This window comes from Cavia porcellus, unplaced genomic scaffold (assembly GCF_034190915.1).
Source record: "Cavia porcellus strain 051 isolate PalLab524CR breed Dunkin Hartley unplaced genomic scaffold, mCavPor4.1 scaffold_2, whole genome shotgun sequence".
Lineage (NCBI taxonomy): Eukaryota > Metazoa > Chordata > Mammalia > Rodentia > Caviidae > Cavia > Cavia porcellus.
Genome location: NW_026947485.1, coordinates 53,948,926 through 53,963,987, shown reverse-complemented (window position 1 = coordinate 53,963,987; position 15,062 = coordinate 53,948,926).

Below are 15,062 nucleotides of genomic sequence, written 5' to 3'. Positions count from 1 at the left end.
CTTGTGAGTTCTCAGTTTTCCCCGACTTGAACCCATCTCACCCCATGATTGTACTCTATAAAATTCCTTAGAAAAGACAGAGTCCCTGGCAACCCACTCTGGACCCCTTCTGTCTCTCTGAGACAGAAGCTTCCTTTTTCTCAGTAAATATGCTCTGTTCTTAACTTCTATTTTTCATAAAATTCATTCTTCAATTTTAGAAAACACAAACTCATACCAGATATAGTAAGTTGGGAGTTTCGTTCCCCTATATCAATATGATGACATTGAATTAAACAAATAGACAATCTTGTTAAAGAAACAAAACCATAAAGCTAATCAAAGGAAATTCTAGGATCAGAAAGTGATAACCAATCTGAAAAACTCACTATGTGGACTCCACAACAGATCTCAAATTAGACTTCAAGCATTGGTCAACAGAAATTATCCAATTTGAGGAACAGAGACAAAAAAGTATGAAAGAAAAAGAATATGATAACAAAGCCATGTAGGTAGCATAAAAAATCTAACACAGAGACAGTGGAATTCCAAAAAGTAAGAAAGGGACAGAAAAAAATATTTCAAAATGTAATAATTTTAGATCATAGGAGAATGAGAAAGGAATCCAAACTAGATATGAATAGTAAAATTTAGGAAAACCAAAGGCCAGAGGAACTATCACTAATTCTTACTACAAAAGAAAATGTCTTGAAAATATTCCAAAATGTTTTCAGTTAATGTAGAGGGCTTTTTGTCCATGTGGAGGTATCCCAGCTAATTTGTGAAGCCAGTGCCACGTATTACACAAAATGAGTCTGGAAAATGTGGTTTCCACAAGTTCACAGTGGCAGTGAACTTGTAATTTGTGGGTCTTGTGTTTTATTTTAAGCTCAGCTGTCTTTTGTTGACAGTCTTAGAGTCTCCTGTTGTCTCCTCTTGGGTCTTTCTTTTTTTTCAGAGAAGCTGTCCAGTAACATTTGGCTTTATTCATTTTGGCTAGGGTTAACTTGCGTGCTTAACAAAATTGTGACTGATACAGTTGTGCTGTGTGGCAAAAGAAGTGACGACGGAAGTTGTAAACAAAATAGTGGGTGGCCATGCACAGACTCAATATCAGATTCTGACTCAAAACCTTCCCCAGATGCAGCTGTGCAACTGAAGTACATCAATTCACTTTCTTCTGTAAAGCCTTCCACAACATGCAGCTTGTCACTTGCTACTCACCTATAAGATTTTGATACGAGTCTTCAAGCAATTGATTTATTACAGCCTCTGAGTAATCAAACATCTCTGCAAGTTTTAATCTGTATTTACAGCCCCTTAATAATGTTAGAATTGCTGCCTCAGATCATTGTCATTGTTGTTATATTCTTACAGGAACATGCAGCCTGGATCCTTCAAGAATGCGTGGAGTTTACAGAATGGTTCATGCTCCTATGAGAATCTAATGCTGCCACAGATCTAACAGGAGACACAATTCAAACAGGAATGCAAGTGATGGGGAACAGCCTTAAATACAGATGATGCTTCTCGCAATCATTGACTATGTCTTATTACAGGCATCATTTATCACTAATGTTTTGAAAGCATTTAATTACAAAAATCCAACATTAAGGGTAGATTATTCTATTGAATGTGGGATTTTCAGTAGTTTTTTTTTTTTTCTTCAGAAACATCCTTTATTATCTTTGTTTTTAAGTGAGAAATCTCTTATACTTTCATGTTTGGGCTACATAGCTGAGAAGCGCAGTCTGCACAATTTCCTTGTTTGAGAAATGATGGAGAAATATGGAAAATTATTCTTGTATAGATGACCTGTTAATTGCAATACAGGCTTTGAAATACTGGATAATCACAGGTTACTTTCATATATTTAGAAGATTTGCTATGTTGGTCTTCTCTCAAAGGGCCTCTTCCAGGTATGAAGTTCAATGACTCTTTAGTATTGATTTTTATAAAGGTGGTGAATTTGTCTTAAATTCTATTCTAGGAGATATTCTAACAGAAATATCAGTTGTGGGTATTCCATAGCACAAAATCAAGAAGATTGACATACAATAAAGCTTCACTCTCTTTCCCAGTATACTTGCTGGGAAAAATTCATCTCTCTATTATGTACTGTGATGAACAATCCAAAATCACACTGTTTGCAAGCTTTCTGATTTGGAATTCTAAGCTGAATTCATGCCTATAAATTGCCTTTAATATGTAAATGCCTTGAAGAAGCTTTTATAGAACATTCAATTTAGAGGGTGCAGTTCTTAGAATAACACTCTGAGTTAGACTGGGTTTCCATCCTACAGAGAAAAATTAGTACACAAAGATTTTTCATCTATCCTAGCCTGAACATGAAGTAATAATGAGGCATTGACCCCATATTTTTTATAGAAGGGTTTTCTGACATAGGCACATGTTTAAACACCAGTTCTTTATGAATGGAACCTGATTATAAGGTGATTATAGCCTAAACAAAGAGTTGGGAAATTATATGGTAAATCAAAAACTAAGATTCTCTTTTATATGAGAAAAATAGAAAGGACAAGATTTATTCATAGTTTCCTTCACAAATACTAATTTGCTTGGGATCTGTGTTAAGCATTGTCATAATTAATAATAGATTTAAGCAACATGATAATAGAACAGCCAGGTCCCTATGTAGTAGAATGTAAGCTACTGGTAGGGCAGATAAACCATAAATACGTATCTTTTAGAAATTTCTGATAAAATGAAGAAAAGCACATTAACTAAAACGAACAGAAAGAAACTATGCAAAAGCTTTACTACAAAGAATACATTGTTTGTTACTAATCTTACAGGTATTATAATACTCACATTGTGATGGTTGTTGAGATAAGAACCTTGAGCAAATCTTGAACAGTATCTAGATGAAATTTGTTCTCTTCCATACTCATTCAAGAAGAATTTTTTTTTTTGAGAAAGATTTTAAAACTCCATTGTACTTTAACTGCTTAAGTAAAAAGTATTTTTGCAATAATTGTTATTTAAGACCTGTGTTGGAAAAGATCCATATCTCCAGAAGTTACTGCATTTGAATGGATCATCAAATAAGGGCAGAAATAATTGAGTTTTATATTTAAGGACTTAAGAGAACAATGACAAAGCCTTAGAAAGATACCTGATTAGGTAAAATATGTGCTTTCATGTAAGAGAATATCCAGGTCTGTGTGAACTGGCAATGATTATCATGAGTCATGAAGAAATGTGACAAACCCAAGTGGGTCAGAAAATAGTGTAGAAATAGCTACCACAAAAAAGTTTTCAGTACAGAGGAAAGTCATTTTATAAGCTACTCAGACCACGGATGGAGGAAGGAGTTATGATTTAGAATAGAACTACCATCTATTTTTAAAAATGTTAATCTATGTGTACATTTGCTTGTGTTTTAAGCAGTACATTTTAAAATTGTAAAACATAGGTTTTTATAATGTGGATCTTATTTTTCCCCCAATAAATCTTTGTTTTTGAAACAATTCCAGGGGTTCCTTTTACCAGTTTAGCTGGATTAGTTAGCTTCTGTAGCAATTTACAGAAAGTAAGAGTGACCTCTTAACATGATAATTGCAAATAGTCAACACTTTTTAAATGAAAGGAATATTCACGCTTTGGAATGTAACTTCTTACAGTGTTTGCTCATTTCTCAGATGACTGGGACTCCAATTCTGTTTGGGTCCAGAAGTTGTTAGTATGAACTTTAAGCAAATTATATAATCTGGATACAGCTATCTTCAGAGTTAGAACAGAGAGGGCTGGGGAGTTAGCTCAGTGGCATAAGCACCTGCCTTGCAAGTGCACAGCCATGAGTTCTATCCCCGGTACTGATAAAAAAGACAATAATTTAGGACAGAGAGATAAATATTTCTCTATACAGGCAGATATGGTAATTGCTTAACATTTCAACCTCTCATTATTTAATAATAAAGACGGTGTATGATCTCCATAAGAAATAAAATATTCTTGCTAAAATCAAAAGTACAATTGGAACAAATGGGGCTTCTTTTTCTCTGAATAAGGCTAAAAATGGTGCACATTTATAAGATAAGGCCAACTCGTGATAAAAAGGAAGTGACAATAACTACTAACATTTATGCAGTTCAAGAAGTATAATCCAAGTTCTACTATGTGGTAAATAGATTTCTAAAGTAGCATTCATTTTTAACTGGTTTATCTAGTTGACAAACTGATATTTTTGATTAGCATTATAATTTCTTATCCATGAATAACTTAATTGAAAATCAAAATCTCTTAGTGTGTTTTCACTTAAGTGATTTCAATAAACGTTTAAAAAATCAAAGCTACGTTTATAAATCAAAATACTAACAAAAAAGGATGAACTGTCTGTTTTCCTTTGAAATGTTATCTAGAGAGATAATGATTAGTGAAGAGTTTTCATTAAAATTAATGTCTTAATTCTGGGAGAGAAATGACCATGAGAAAGAAAAAAATTGAAAAAGCTTATTTTCTGGGATTTCCAATCATTTGAAAATATTGTCAAAATGGAAAATGATGATCAAATTGTTTTTCATTGCTAGGGATGTTTGAAATACGTGTGTTTTATATATAATAGGGCAAAAATACAAGGTGTATGTAATAAATATTTGTTAATCATCAAAATATTCATAATACATTTTTATGTTACATTTTTTCTCTAAATAGAATGTGTTCTAATTGGATTGCAATGTAAATAGTTCATCAAAATATTTCTATTTGGAATTTTAACAAGAAAATTATTTTTTCTGTCACTATCAGAACTTAGTGGGACGATGAAAGAAAATATTTTTAGCTCATATTAACAGGGTTCCAAAATTATATTTATCAACTATTTTCAGATATTCTAGCTATTATAAAATTTGAAATAAAAATGTGTTTCAAATATTTAAAGTGCTTGCTTCAGCGGTGCCTATACTAAAAAAATTACAGTGCAGAATGGAAAAAAATCTTAATTTTCAAGTTGTAAAATCATGAAAGTGAAATCTTTTTGCTGGAAATAAGCTTTTTTTATTGTAAAGGCAATAAAATTGAGCGGATATGCTTTGAAATCTGTATATTATGTATGTTTTATTTTTTAGTAAAATACAGGGTCTCTGATTGACTTTGGTTTTAAAAAAATCATTTGAGTGTGATAGAGAGTTTAAAGTTAATATTCTTACCATACTGTAAAATAGAGAAGTGTGTATACAGTATTATTATTTAAAACAAAAATACTCAAAAGTCTTGTTTCTTTTCTCTGTGTCAATAGTATACCTTTTGCTTATGGCTGAAAAACAGCACTGATGTTGAACGAGCATCCCTAGTAGGAAGGTATATACCAGGTTCTATGAAGTTTAATCTAACCCTTTCACCCTTTGTTTCTTCTATCTTTGTTTTTATTTTTTATTATGCCTAGGAAGCAACAATTCATTAAGACATCATAATCTATGTAGTTTTCTCATTATTACATTCTCATCCTTTTTTTTTTTTTTTTGATGCCTCATCATTTATTTTTGGCAGTGGAGAATAGAAATTTAACTGAATTTTGATAAATAGATGTGAGAAAAAAATCAAATGCTTTGCCATTTTTTAAACTTTCAAATCTATTAAAAGCTCACTGTCCAATAATACATCCTAAATGTTTTCCCATCTATGAGTAAAAGTCTTTAAGTGTGTTTTTAGCATCCTGCTTCAATTTACCTGGAATTTATGAAAATTTTAAAGAAAACAACTTTGAGTCAAATCTGAATTTAAATAAACATTCTTTCTATTTGACAAATATTTCAATATTGTCTTTCTGTGAAAAATGTTAATGTTGTGTAGAAAGACAGTTATGTCTTTTACCCTCATCAGATTCAGTATGGGATCATTTTTGTCTTATTCAATTCACTTGTGGAAACGGATACAGCAACTAACACTATAATGTAATTATAGGATTGTGAACATGACAGGCTTTTATTTTTAAGATACTATATTTCTTGATAAAAGTAGATACTTTCCATGTCACATCGGTCCTGCATCCAGCTGTGCTACCTAAGTATTTGGTTTTCACTGTCTTTGATGAGGGTAGCACTCTTCGAACTCAAGGACATGGGAGTACTTGGCCAATATTACAATTCAACATCCGTGCTTTATTATCAAATGTGACTTTTTATAGGATACAGTCCACAAAATTTGTCGTCTCTCAAATGAGAACTCATATATATAGGACAGTCATTTAAGCATAGACGTGGAAAACCACAATTTCAAAGTAACTGTTTTTAACAAAATACAACTAGTACTCTACAATTTTGAAATGTGCCATTTTTCCCCCAAAGGAACTTCTGGGAACATTGCCAAGTCAGACTTACTTCCTGAAACAAAACTTGAAGTTTAGCAAAGATGAACTTCTTGTCATACATATATATTATTATATTAAAAATTTAAAACATCACATCATTGCTAAAAGCTAGACTAGCTCACTTAATATGAAATTGTAAATGTCATGCATACATATAATTATCTGAAAAATTAAGGCCATCCTATCGCCCCTACAGTGTCATAGAAAATCAGTTGACCTTTTATGTAATCTTAAATTAGAAAAGAAAACTTTCTTAAAATTTAGACTTTCCCTCAAAATACTTACTTAAAAATTATTACAAAGCCAAGCAGAAAAAATGTCATCAGGTAAAAAATGGATTTTATTCAGGAAAAGAGATATTCATGATCATTATTTCTGAATGTTATCAAAAGGCCTTCTAATTTTTTAGACCTCTTTATTTCTATTTGAGCTTATATAAGCAAAGATAGGCTAAGAATGAAACTACTTTTCTATACATATATATTTATATGTATATTCTAATATATATCTTATATCTTAATGAGAGAGGGAAAGACAGAAAGAACCAAACATATATATCAGAAAAATAAAAATGTGTACAAATATTTTAATGCTAACATGAGATTAATACAAGTTTCCTTTGGTCTTCACAGTTACAAGAGGTGTTCAAAGTGGTGGTCATAGCTTTCAGACATTTATTTGTATGGTGAAATGCTGAAATGTGTCTATGTTTTTTGGTGGACTATCTGTCTATCTTTATCCTCCCTTTATATCAATAAATATACCGTTAAGGACTTTGTATTAATCCTATAAAATCAGAGTGAATAATTTCAATACTTTTAAGCATAGGTGTTTTAGTGATAAATAAGATCTCAGAGGTGAGACTACTATAAAAGTGAATCTTTTGGAAGCTTAATGTTTGTGTCTGAACTCCCAGAAAGGTTTAATTTTCACTAATTGTTCTTCATGAAGACTATTGAAAAACATTAAATATAAATGCCAGCACTTATGGTTCTTTTAGGTTATTACTGACTCATTAGAGACAAAAACTGAAATGTATAAATGTTCTTGTAAAACTAGGCTTTATTCTAATGGGAATTTGTGATTTAAAATATGTGTACTCTACATGAATAGCAATTAAAGATTTTATAGTTCTACATTTCTCAGAAAGTTAATTTATCCCTATGAATGCATCAAAAATATTGGTGACATTGAATTGCTATTATCACATGCCTTGGTTGTCTTTATTATTTCATCTTTGACATGTTGATAAATAAATTATTATACATATTTGGTCATGTTTGTGTATTTTTTAACTTGTAAATGTTATTCTTTTCATCATTATTTCCATTTTGGAGAACTTTTTGGAAAATCAGCACCACAGATAGTTCTACATAGTTGAACAGACAGTCCTCCTTTACTATCCAGGTCAGTTTGGTAACTTTACCTTTGAAGCCTTACAAATGACAATCCTGTCTCTCCTGAAAGAAGCTCGTAGTCTTATTCTTAAATGGAAGTTAAAATTCTTAGGAAAGAAGTATCTGTCACATGCCTTCCATCAGTTTCCATTCATTGAAGTCTCTCTTCTCTCAGGTTTTGGAATGCAGGAAGTAGGTTGGGAATATACTGAATTCAAGTCCCTTATCATTTTACAAATGATTATTTATACAACACTGTGCTAATTTAATGGGTTGTTGTTATAATTCTGCCAAAATCAGATGCTCAAATTTAGGTGAGAACAGAGTTGACTGAAGCTGCTTTGAGAACTTAGAAATACAGCCCTTTGCCAGTTCTCTTTGCTCCATCTAATCAACTGTAAATGTCATCATACCCCACACTGCATAAAAAGAATAAATAAAAATTATAAACTAAGAAACTGTATGCAAGGATGCAAAAATCTGTATAGTTATAAAATTCAGTTTTACACAGCTTCTGAAGTTTCGGATCGTTTATAGCTCTGTGTGGTTGCTGAATTTTCCAATAATCAAAATACAGAATATGAGTATCTTCAAATCCTAATTTTTTATCTTTACTATTGTTCTAATGCACAAATACCCAGAAAACCTAATTTCCTGGGTATTTACATTCCCGTAGTTCTACACTAAAGCTTCCTTTTCTACACATACAACATAACCTTGACAACAGTCTCTGTTATTATTTTCAGAGCCTACCATTTATAAGTCTCTATTAGCTAACTAGAAAATGTAACTTCACATGTGTATGTTAGACATAACCACATCTACTTTTTTCTGCTCATTATGTGCCCTAAGACCACAAATCATCTACTCAATAGTCCCTGGGTTTTTTTTGTTGTTGTTGTTGTTGTTTTGTTTTGTTTTTTGTTTTTTGGTACTGGGGACTAAACTCATGACCTTGCACTTCCCAGGCAAGTGTTTGAGCCACTGAGCTTAAATACCCAGGCCAGTCTCTGTGTTTATACCTAACTTGATTCATCTACTTTGGCAGTCAGTTCTGGAAGACTAATAAACCCATTTATTCTTCCTTTTCTCCTTATTTTTCTATTCCTTTCTTCTATATTTTTGTTTATCAGCTTCAATGGGACACATAATCAATCTGGTATTCACTCACTGTTTTTCTCTTAGCCATGGTTTTAATAATTTTAGATTAGTCATCAGAAACAGATTTTGACCTTAAAAATTCTCTTCATATAGTTAAAAACATATAGACAAAATACTTTAAAAACTCATGTTTTAAGCCGGTTTTACATTAGCAATATCAAGGATATTGGATAACTAGTACTATATATGACTTATCATTGAGTAACTTATAAACTAACCAAAATATAAAGAAGAAAGCACATCTGGCAGGCAAATAACAGTATGAAGCAAAGTAAGGACCCAGCATCTCTAAGAAATGTCCCATGGAAAATCCTTATTGAAAATGGAAATATTTAGATCTTTCATTTTTGAAGTGTCAAATGTCCTCACCTATTGATTGATTAAACAGGCTTAATGTTCAAACATTAAAGTCAAAGTCCATATATATGGTTTCAGCAGCCAGAAGGAAAAACTACAGCTCTGTTCTCATCTTTTCTACCCTGTGTGATCCTAGGTCAATATGACTCAAATCCAGGGCTCTTGCACAAGTGAATCCACCAGACAGAGAAATGGGATGTAGAGACAGGTTTAGCTCTTCTGAGATTAAGGCATTCTCCTGAACTGAGGATGACTAAGGCATCCTTCTGAACTGAGGCATCCTCCTTATGTGTTCATGAATTCAGTGTAGAAAGCCCTCCCTAGAAGCATCAGAGGCTTCTGTGATCCTTCTGCACAGGAGCCTCCCATCAGCTTGCACAGGAGCACATGTTTGGGCACTCATTTCTTGATTTGAGGGATACCATGCACTATAGAAATATTTTAAAACAGCTTTTTTAAAAGGTTTTTTTAAAAAGGAAATTATCTGTTTTACATTTACCTAGAGTGAACAAATGGAATTATATTATATCCAGATTAAACAGAGCCTCTGAACTCACTGCTTAAATAAGATTTTGCAAAGTGATACCACTCACTTTTATTACCACTAACCAGTTCATATTTACATCTAAAATAGTTTATGGATTTCAGTTCTTAAGAAAGCTTTGTATGGGGAAATACTTATTAAAAACAGTTATGAGTTATACTTTTGAAGTTGAACTTTTGGAACAGATCATAGTAATTAACAGATGAGGTGATACCAAGTATTAAAGTTTGGGTCAGCAGATATAATCTTAGTTCTGCACAATATCTAGACTTCACTTGTCATATGTGAGACATGGTATGAAAGATATTTTTAATTATAGAGTGTCACAAGATGGGGAACACTGAAATTGTTGTTTGTTACTGCTAATAATGTTTTTATTAAGATAATGTTCTTTATAGAAAAGCATAATGGTAATATTTAAGATAGGTTCTTTATGGAAATCCATAGAATGTGGAATGATGTGAAATGCCTAGCAAACAGAATGATAATGACTTCATGGGCTAAACTAAACCTACTGTTTAACTCAGTTTGGGGACAGTGAGATAAATAGTCTGGATAAAAAATATGTTAAAAGATGTGAAATGACATATACCAAGTCTCTGATAAAAGAAATATTTTCTGTAAAGAGTCTGTAAAGATATCTTAGATTGCTGTGACCAAATATAAAAGAAGAAACTAATGGAAAACACTAGATTGTTCACTAGGTCAATTAACAGTTCCAAAAAAGAAAATCTTTGTACAACGAAGACAATCCACTTTGATTTATTGCCTTGTGGAGTACTTGAACAACCCTGTAACATAATTCAGATTAGTTTGCAAGTTTTACTTATAGAGAAAAGCTTTAAATGTTAGTAAAATGTCCTAAGATCACAAAAATGATTAAGAGATAAAGATGGGGTAGATTTGAACTCATGCAGTTTTATCTTGGAGTGCAGGTTTTTTGTTATAAAACTAGATTCCATCTCTTATTAGAAAAACTAGGAATATGTAAAAATAGTGAATAACTTATCTTTTTTAAAAATTTTATTTAAGGATAAAAAGAAAAAAAGCAGAAAAAGGGTACAAGTTATACAGAATTTCAGAAAAAATATAAACAGTAGGAAATCACTAGTTAATGGATTACATATTGTCATCTTAGAAATATTTCTTCAAGTTACAAAATTAAAGCATATAAAGTGGACATTCAAACAGTGAGACTGCAAACAGTTCTGTTCAATGATCCAACAAAACTCAGTAATATCATTGTCCATCTTATACACTTAAATATACATGCAGTTATATCATTTAGAGCACTTTCTTTTCCTCTCTTTTGCACAATGACTATTACACTTTTTGGGTTTTATTACTCCCACAGTTCTTATTACTTTTTTGGAAGAAAGTAAAACCAAATGTGACATAACATAACAGAGTCACTCAAATCAAAAGGGTGGACATAATAGATAATGTAAAAACATAATACAAGGTGATCAACAATGGTTACCATAATGCCTCCCACTATCTCAAATAGAATTGCCTATATCATCAGTTATAATAAAATTGAACAAAACAGTAAAGAATGAAACCAAAAGAACCAAAACATTGGAGACATTACAGGTCTTCAAAAGTAGATAATAGTCAACCAGAATGGGCATCATAATGAATCTCACTATCTTCACAGCTGTTGCCTAAACTTTCAAACCTGGTACTATCAAGCAAGACAGAATAGAGGAACATCAGTCAAAACAAGATGGTGAGAGCAATACAGGGCTTCAAATCAACTTAATAGAAAATCAAAGTGGGTTACTATAATATATCCTGCTATTTTTTAGTTTATTTTTCCCATAATTAAAAGGATAAAAATAAAAAAGTAAATATAAAAGAGGGCATAACAACAAAACAGCGCAGATTAAAACATAACCATTTAAGCAAAATAGTGTTTCACCACAAGATAATCCCAACATAAAAGTAGTTACCATATTGTCTCTTTCCTTGAAACCTTTGAGTATAACTTTGTATACTGTGGCATCAAATATATCAAAACAATGTAAAACCATTCAAGAGAATGACAGTATTACAGGGTATTTAGAATCAACTAACAGAAAATGAACAATGGTTTCTCTATAATCTCCTTGTCTATAAAAGTGTTTGTTTATACTATCACATATAATAAAATCCAATAAGATACAACATGTTAAGACCTATGGAGAAAGAAGAACAAAAGCTTGATGGGACTTCAAAACAAGATGATATTAAATCATCATTACCTATTATGACATTGTTTTCTCCAAAATATCTGTTCCTATCATCCAATTTTCTCTGCCTCATTTCTGTTGAGCTCTTTTTCTGTCATTAGTTGTCAATTTGTCTTCTTCATTTTGTTTTCTGCTCCATTCATTGTGGCCTCTCTGCCACTATTTCTGGATTCTTCATATTTTTCTTTTTTAGAATATCCTGCAGTATTCTCTGTAGGGTTGAATTGATGGTTGCATATTTCCCTAGTTCCTCTTTATCCTGGAAGCACCTTGTTTTTCCATCAATTTCCAGGGATAGTTGTGCAGGATATATCAATCTTGGATGGAGGTTATTATCTTTCAAAGCTTGAATTATCCCCCCCCTGTGCTCTTCATGATTTGATGGTTTGTGCCGAGAAGTCTGCTGTAATTCTGATGGGTGTTCCCTTGTAAGTGATCTGTTTCTTGTCTCTGATGGCTTTTAATATTCTGTTCTTATATTGGATTTCTGGTATTTTGATTATTATATGCCTGGGTGTAGCTCTGTTTGGGTTGTAGGTGGCTGGGGTCCTGTATGCTTCATACAACTGAGTATCTTTACCTTTTGCTAAATTAGGAAAATTCTCCTGGATTATTTCTGCGAGTAGCTTTTGTAGTTCATTTGTTTGTGTCCCTACCTCTTCTTTTATGTTCTTTATTCTTAAGTTATAGATCCTCTTATCATCTTCTAGTAGTTGTATTATTGTTGTTTGTTTCTTTGTTATTTTTAAGAAGTTTTTCATTTCATGCTCCCATATTACAAATCTGCCCTCCAGTTCAGATAATCTGTCCTTAGTTTCTTTCAAGCTGTTATGCCAGTTTTCGATAGAGTTTTTAGTTTCCTGGTAATCTCTTTGAACCTGCTTCACGTATTCTGTGTTTTCTCTGTTTTCTCTATCAAACAATTCTGCCCTTTTATTCTGTTCATCCATTCCAACATCTGTTTTTTCTTGGGTAGTGCTTAGCATTTCTCTAACTATTCTGCTTATGTGTAGCTTCAGGTCGTTAATAACTTCATGCCTGAACTCGTCTATGAGGCTCTGGAGATAGCGTTTATGTCTATTAGTGCTGTGTCTGCTATTGCATGTTTCTCAGGATTGGGGGCCAAGGAGCCTTTCTTGTTGCTCCCTCTTCCCATATTCTTTGTTCCTTAAATACAAGTATATATAGGAGGCCCAGCTTCTTCTCTGTCACAGTCTATTTGAATTGTGCTGGCTACGTGTTCCCACCCACCACAGCACACCAGGGAGTTACGGACCAGGCAGCCTATGTGGGGCCCGCCCCTCCAGGTCAACCTACCGAAGGCTTCACAGCTAGGGTGCACCTCCAGGCACTGGGACCTGCGTTGTGCTAGCCTACTGGGTCTCAGCCAGCAGCGTCACGTAGGTTAGGCACTGCTCACCAATCCTGCTGAGAGGGGGATATGTGACTGAGGTCACTACAGCGCCCTGTTCCGGCAAGTCTCCCTGGTCCCAGAATGTCCTCTGTTGGAGTCTCCTAGATCGTGGAGAGTCCCAGTTTCCCTCACTCACCGCAGGTTGATGCATGGCTCCCTGCCCATCCCACTCTCAACTCTGTTCACCAATTCCCATTCTCAGAGCTTTTGCACATCTCTCTCCCTACAGAGCCGATTCAGATGCAGCAGCAGTGGCAGGAAACCCAAATCGCGTCTTCCAATGGCGAGGGCTCCAGCTTCCACGCTGAGGCTTTATCTGTTCCTGTTATAGCACCAGGATTGCATTCTCAGTTGGTTTCTCTCAGCCCAGTTCGTTCTTGGGTCAGCAGGGTATATCTCCTCTTGCTTAGGATTCCTCACTCCGCACCATTCCTGGATTCTAAGCTGGGTCTCTCAGAGAGCCTCAGTAGCCTCTGCTATCCGTCTGCCATGTTCTCCCAGAAGTCAGTTGCCTGAATTTCTAACTAACTCATCTGTAATTGCAGCCATGACACCCGACTAACTTATTTTTTAATAACTAGTATTGTTAGGATAAAGAACTTAGTCTTCTTAAAATGTAATATTATATAAACAAGAACATAGACTCTTAAAAATGTCTCTCATTCTTAAGTTTAAGAAAATGTATGATTTCTCTACATTTGAGTTAAGTCATTAAAAGTAAGGAAAATATATGGGTGTAATTAAGGCCATCTGACAATCTTTATATGAAATATTCTTACTAATACTAAATATTATTATATGGACAGTATGTTAAGCTCAAAATATTTTTTAGATTATGATTCCATACATAGCTGTTGTTTATCCATTTTAAATTCTGTAAGTTTTTCTATTTTATGAATAGTATAGAATTTCCCCATTCATTCACTTTTGATGGATAACTAGGTTGTTTTCAGTACTTCTGTTTTACTAATCATATTGTCACACACAGTCCAAGGGAAACTGAAAGCAAAATTTTTGTCTTGTCAACATATGTGAGGACATTTATGCCAAGAAGTGGAATTGCTCAGTCCTAGAATACAATCATTTTTAGTTTACTAGATTTTGCCAGATTACTCACCAAATTGACACTATTTACACCCTCACTAGCAATAAACAAGTGTTTCCATTTCTCTGTATCTTAGCCAATATCTCTTAATTTTATGTTTCTAATCTTTAATACTAACATAATGGATACATTATATGCCACAAGTTTGCATTTTCCTAATGAGTGATGTGGTCAAGAAATGCTTCTTCTATTTGCTAGGAAGAAATTTGTCACAGTTGAAGTCTCATTCTTTTTTAATATTCTGCAAGTCAGACACTGACTGCTTTTTATTTGGGATTATCGTTTAAAAGAATATTCAGGAAGGTTAGTTTAGAAAGACAGAAGCACCAGCTCTGAAGACAGACTTGGGCAGTAGAGAAAGAGATGGGCGAGATGTGAGACCAGGAAGGGAGAGTGAAGGAATTAAAAAGGCTGTTACAGATGGTATTCATTTATTATTCCTAATGCCTCAAGTGTTTCAGATATTGTGGTCATAACAGCGTCTATGGCACTTGTTATACTGTCCCACGCATGACCCGAGTTTCCCTACCCCTTGTCACTTTAGCA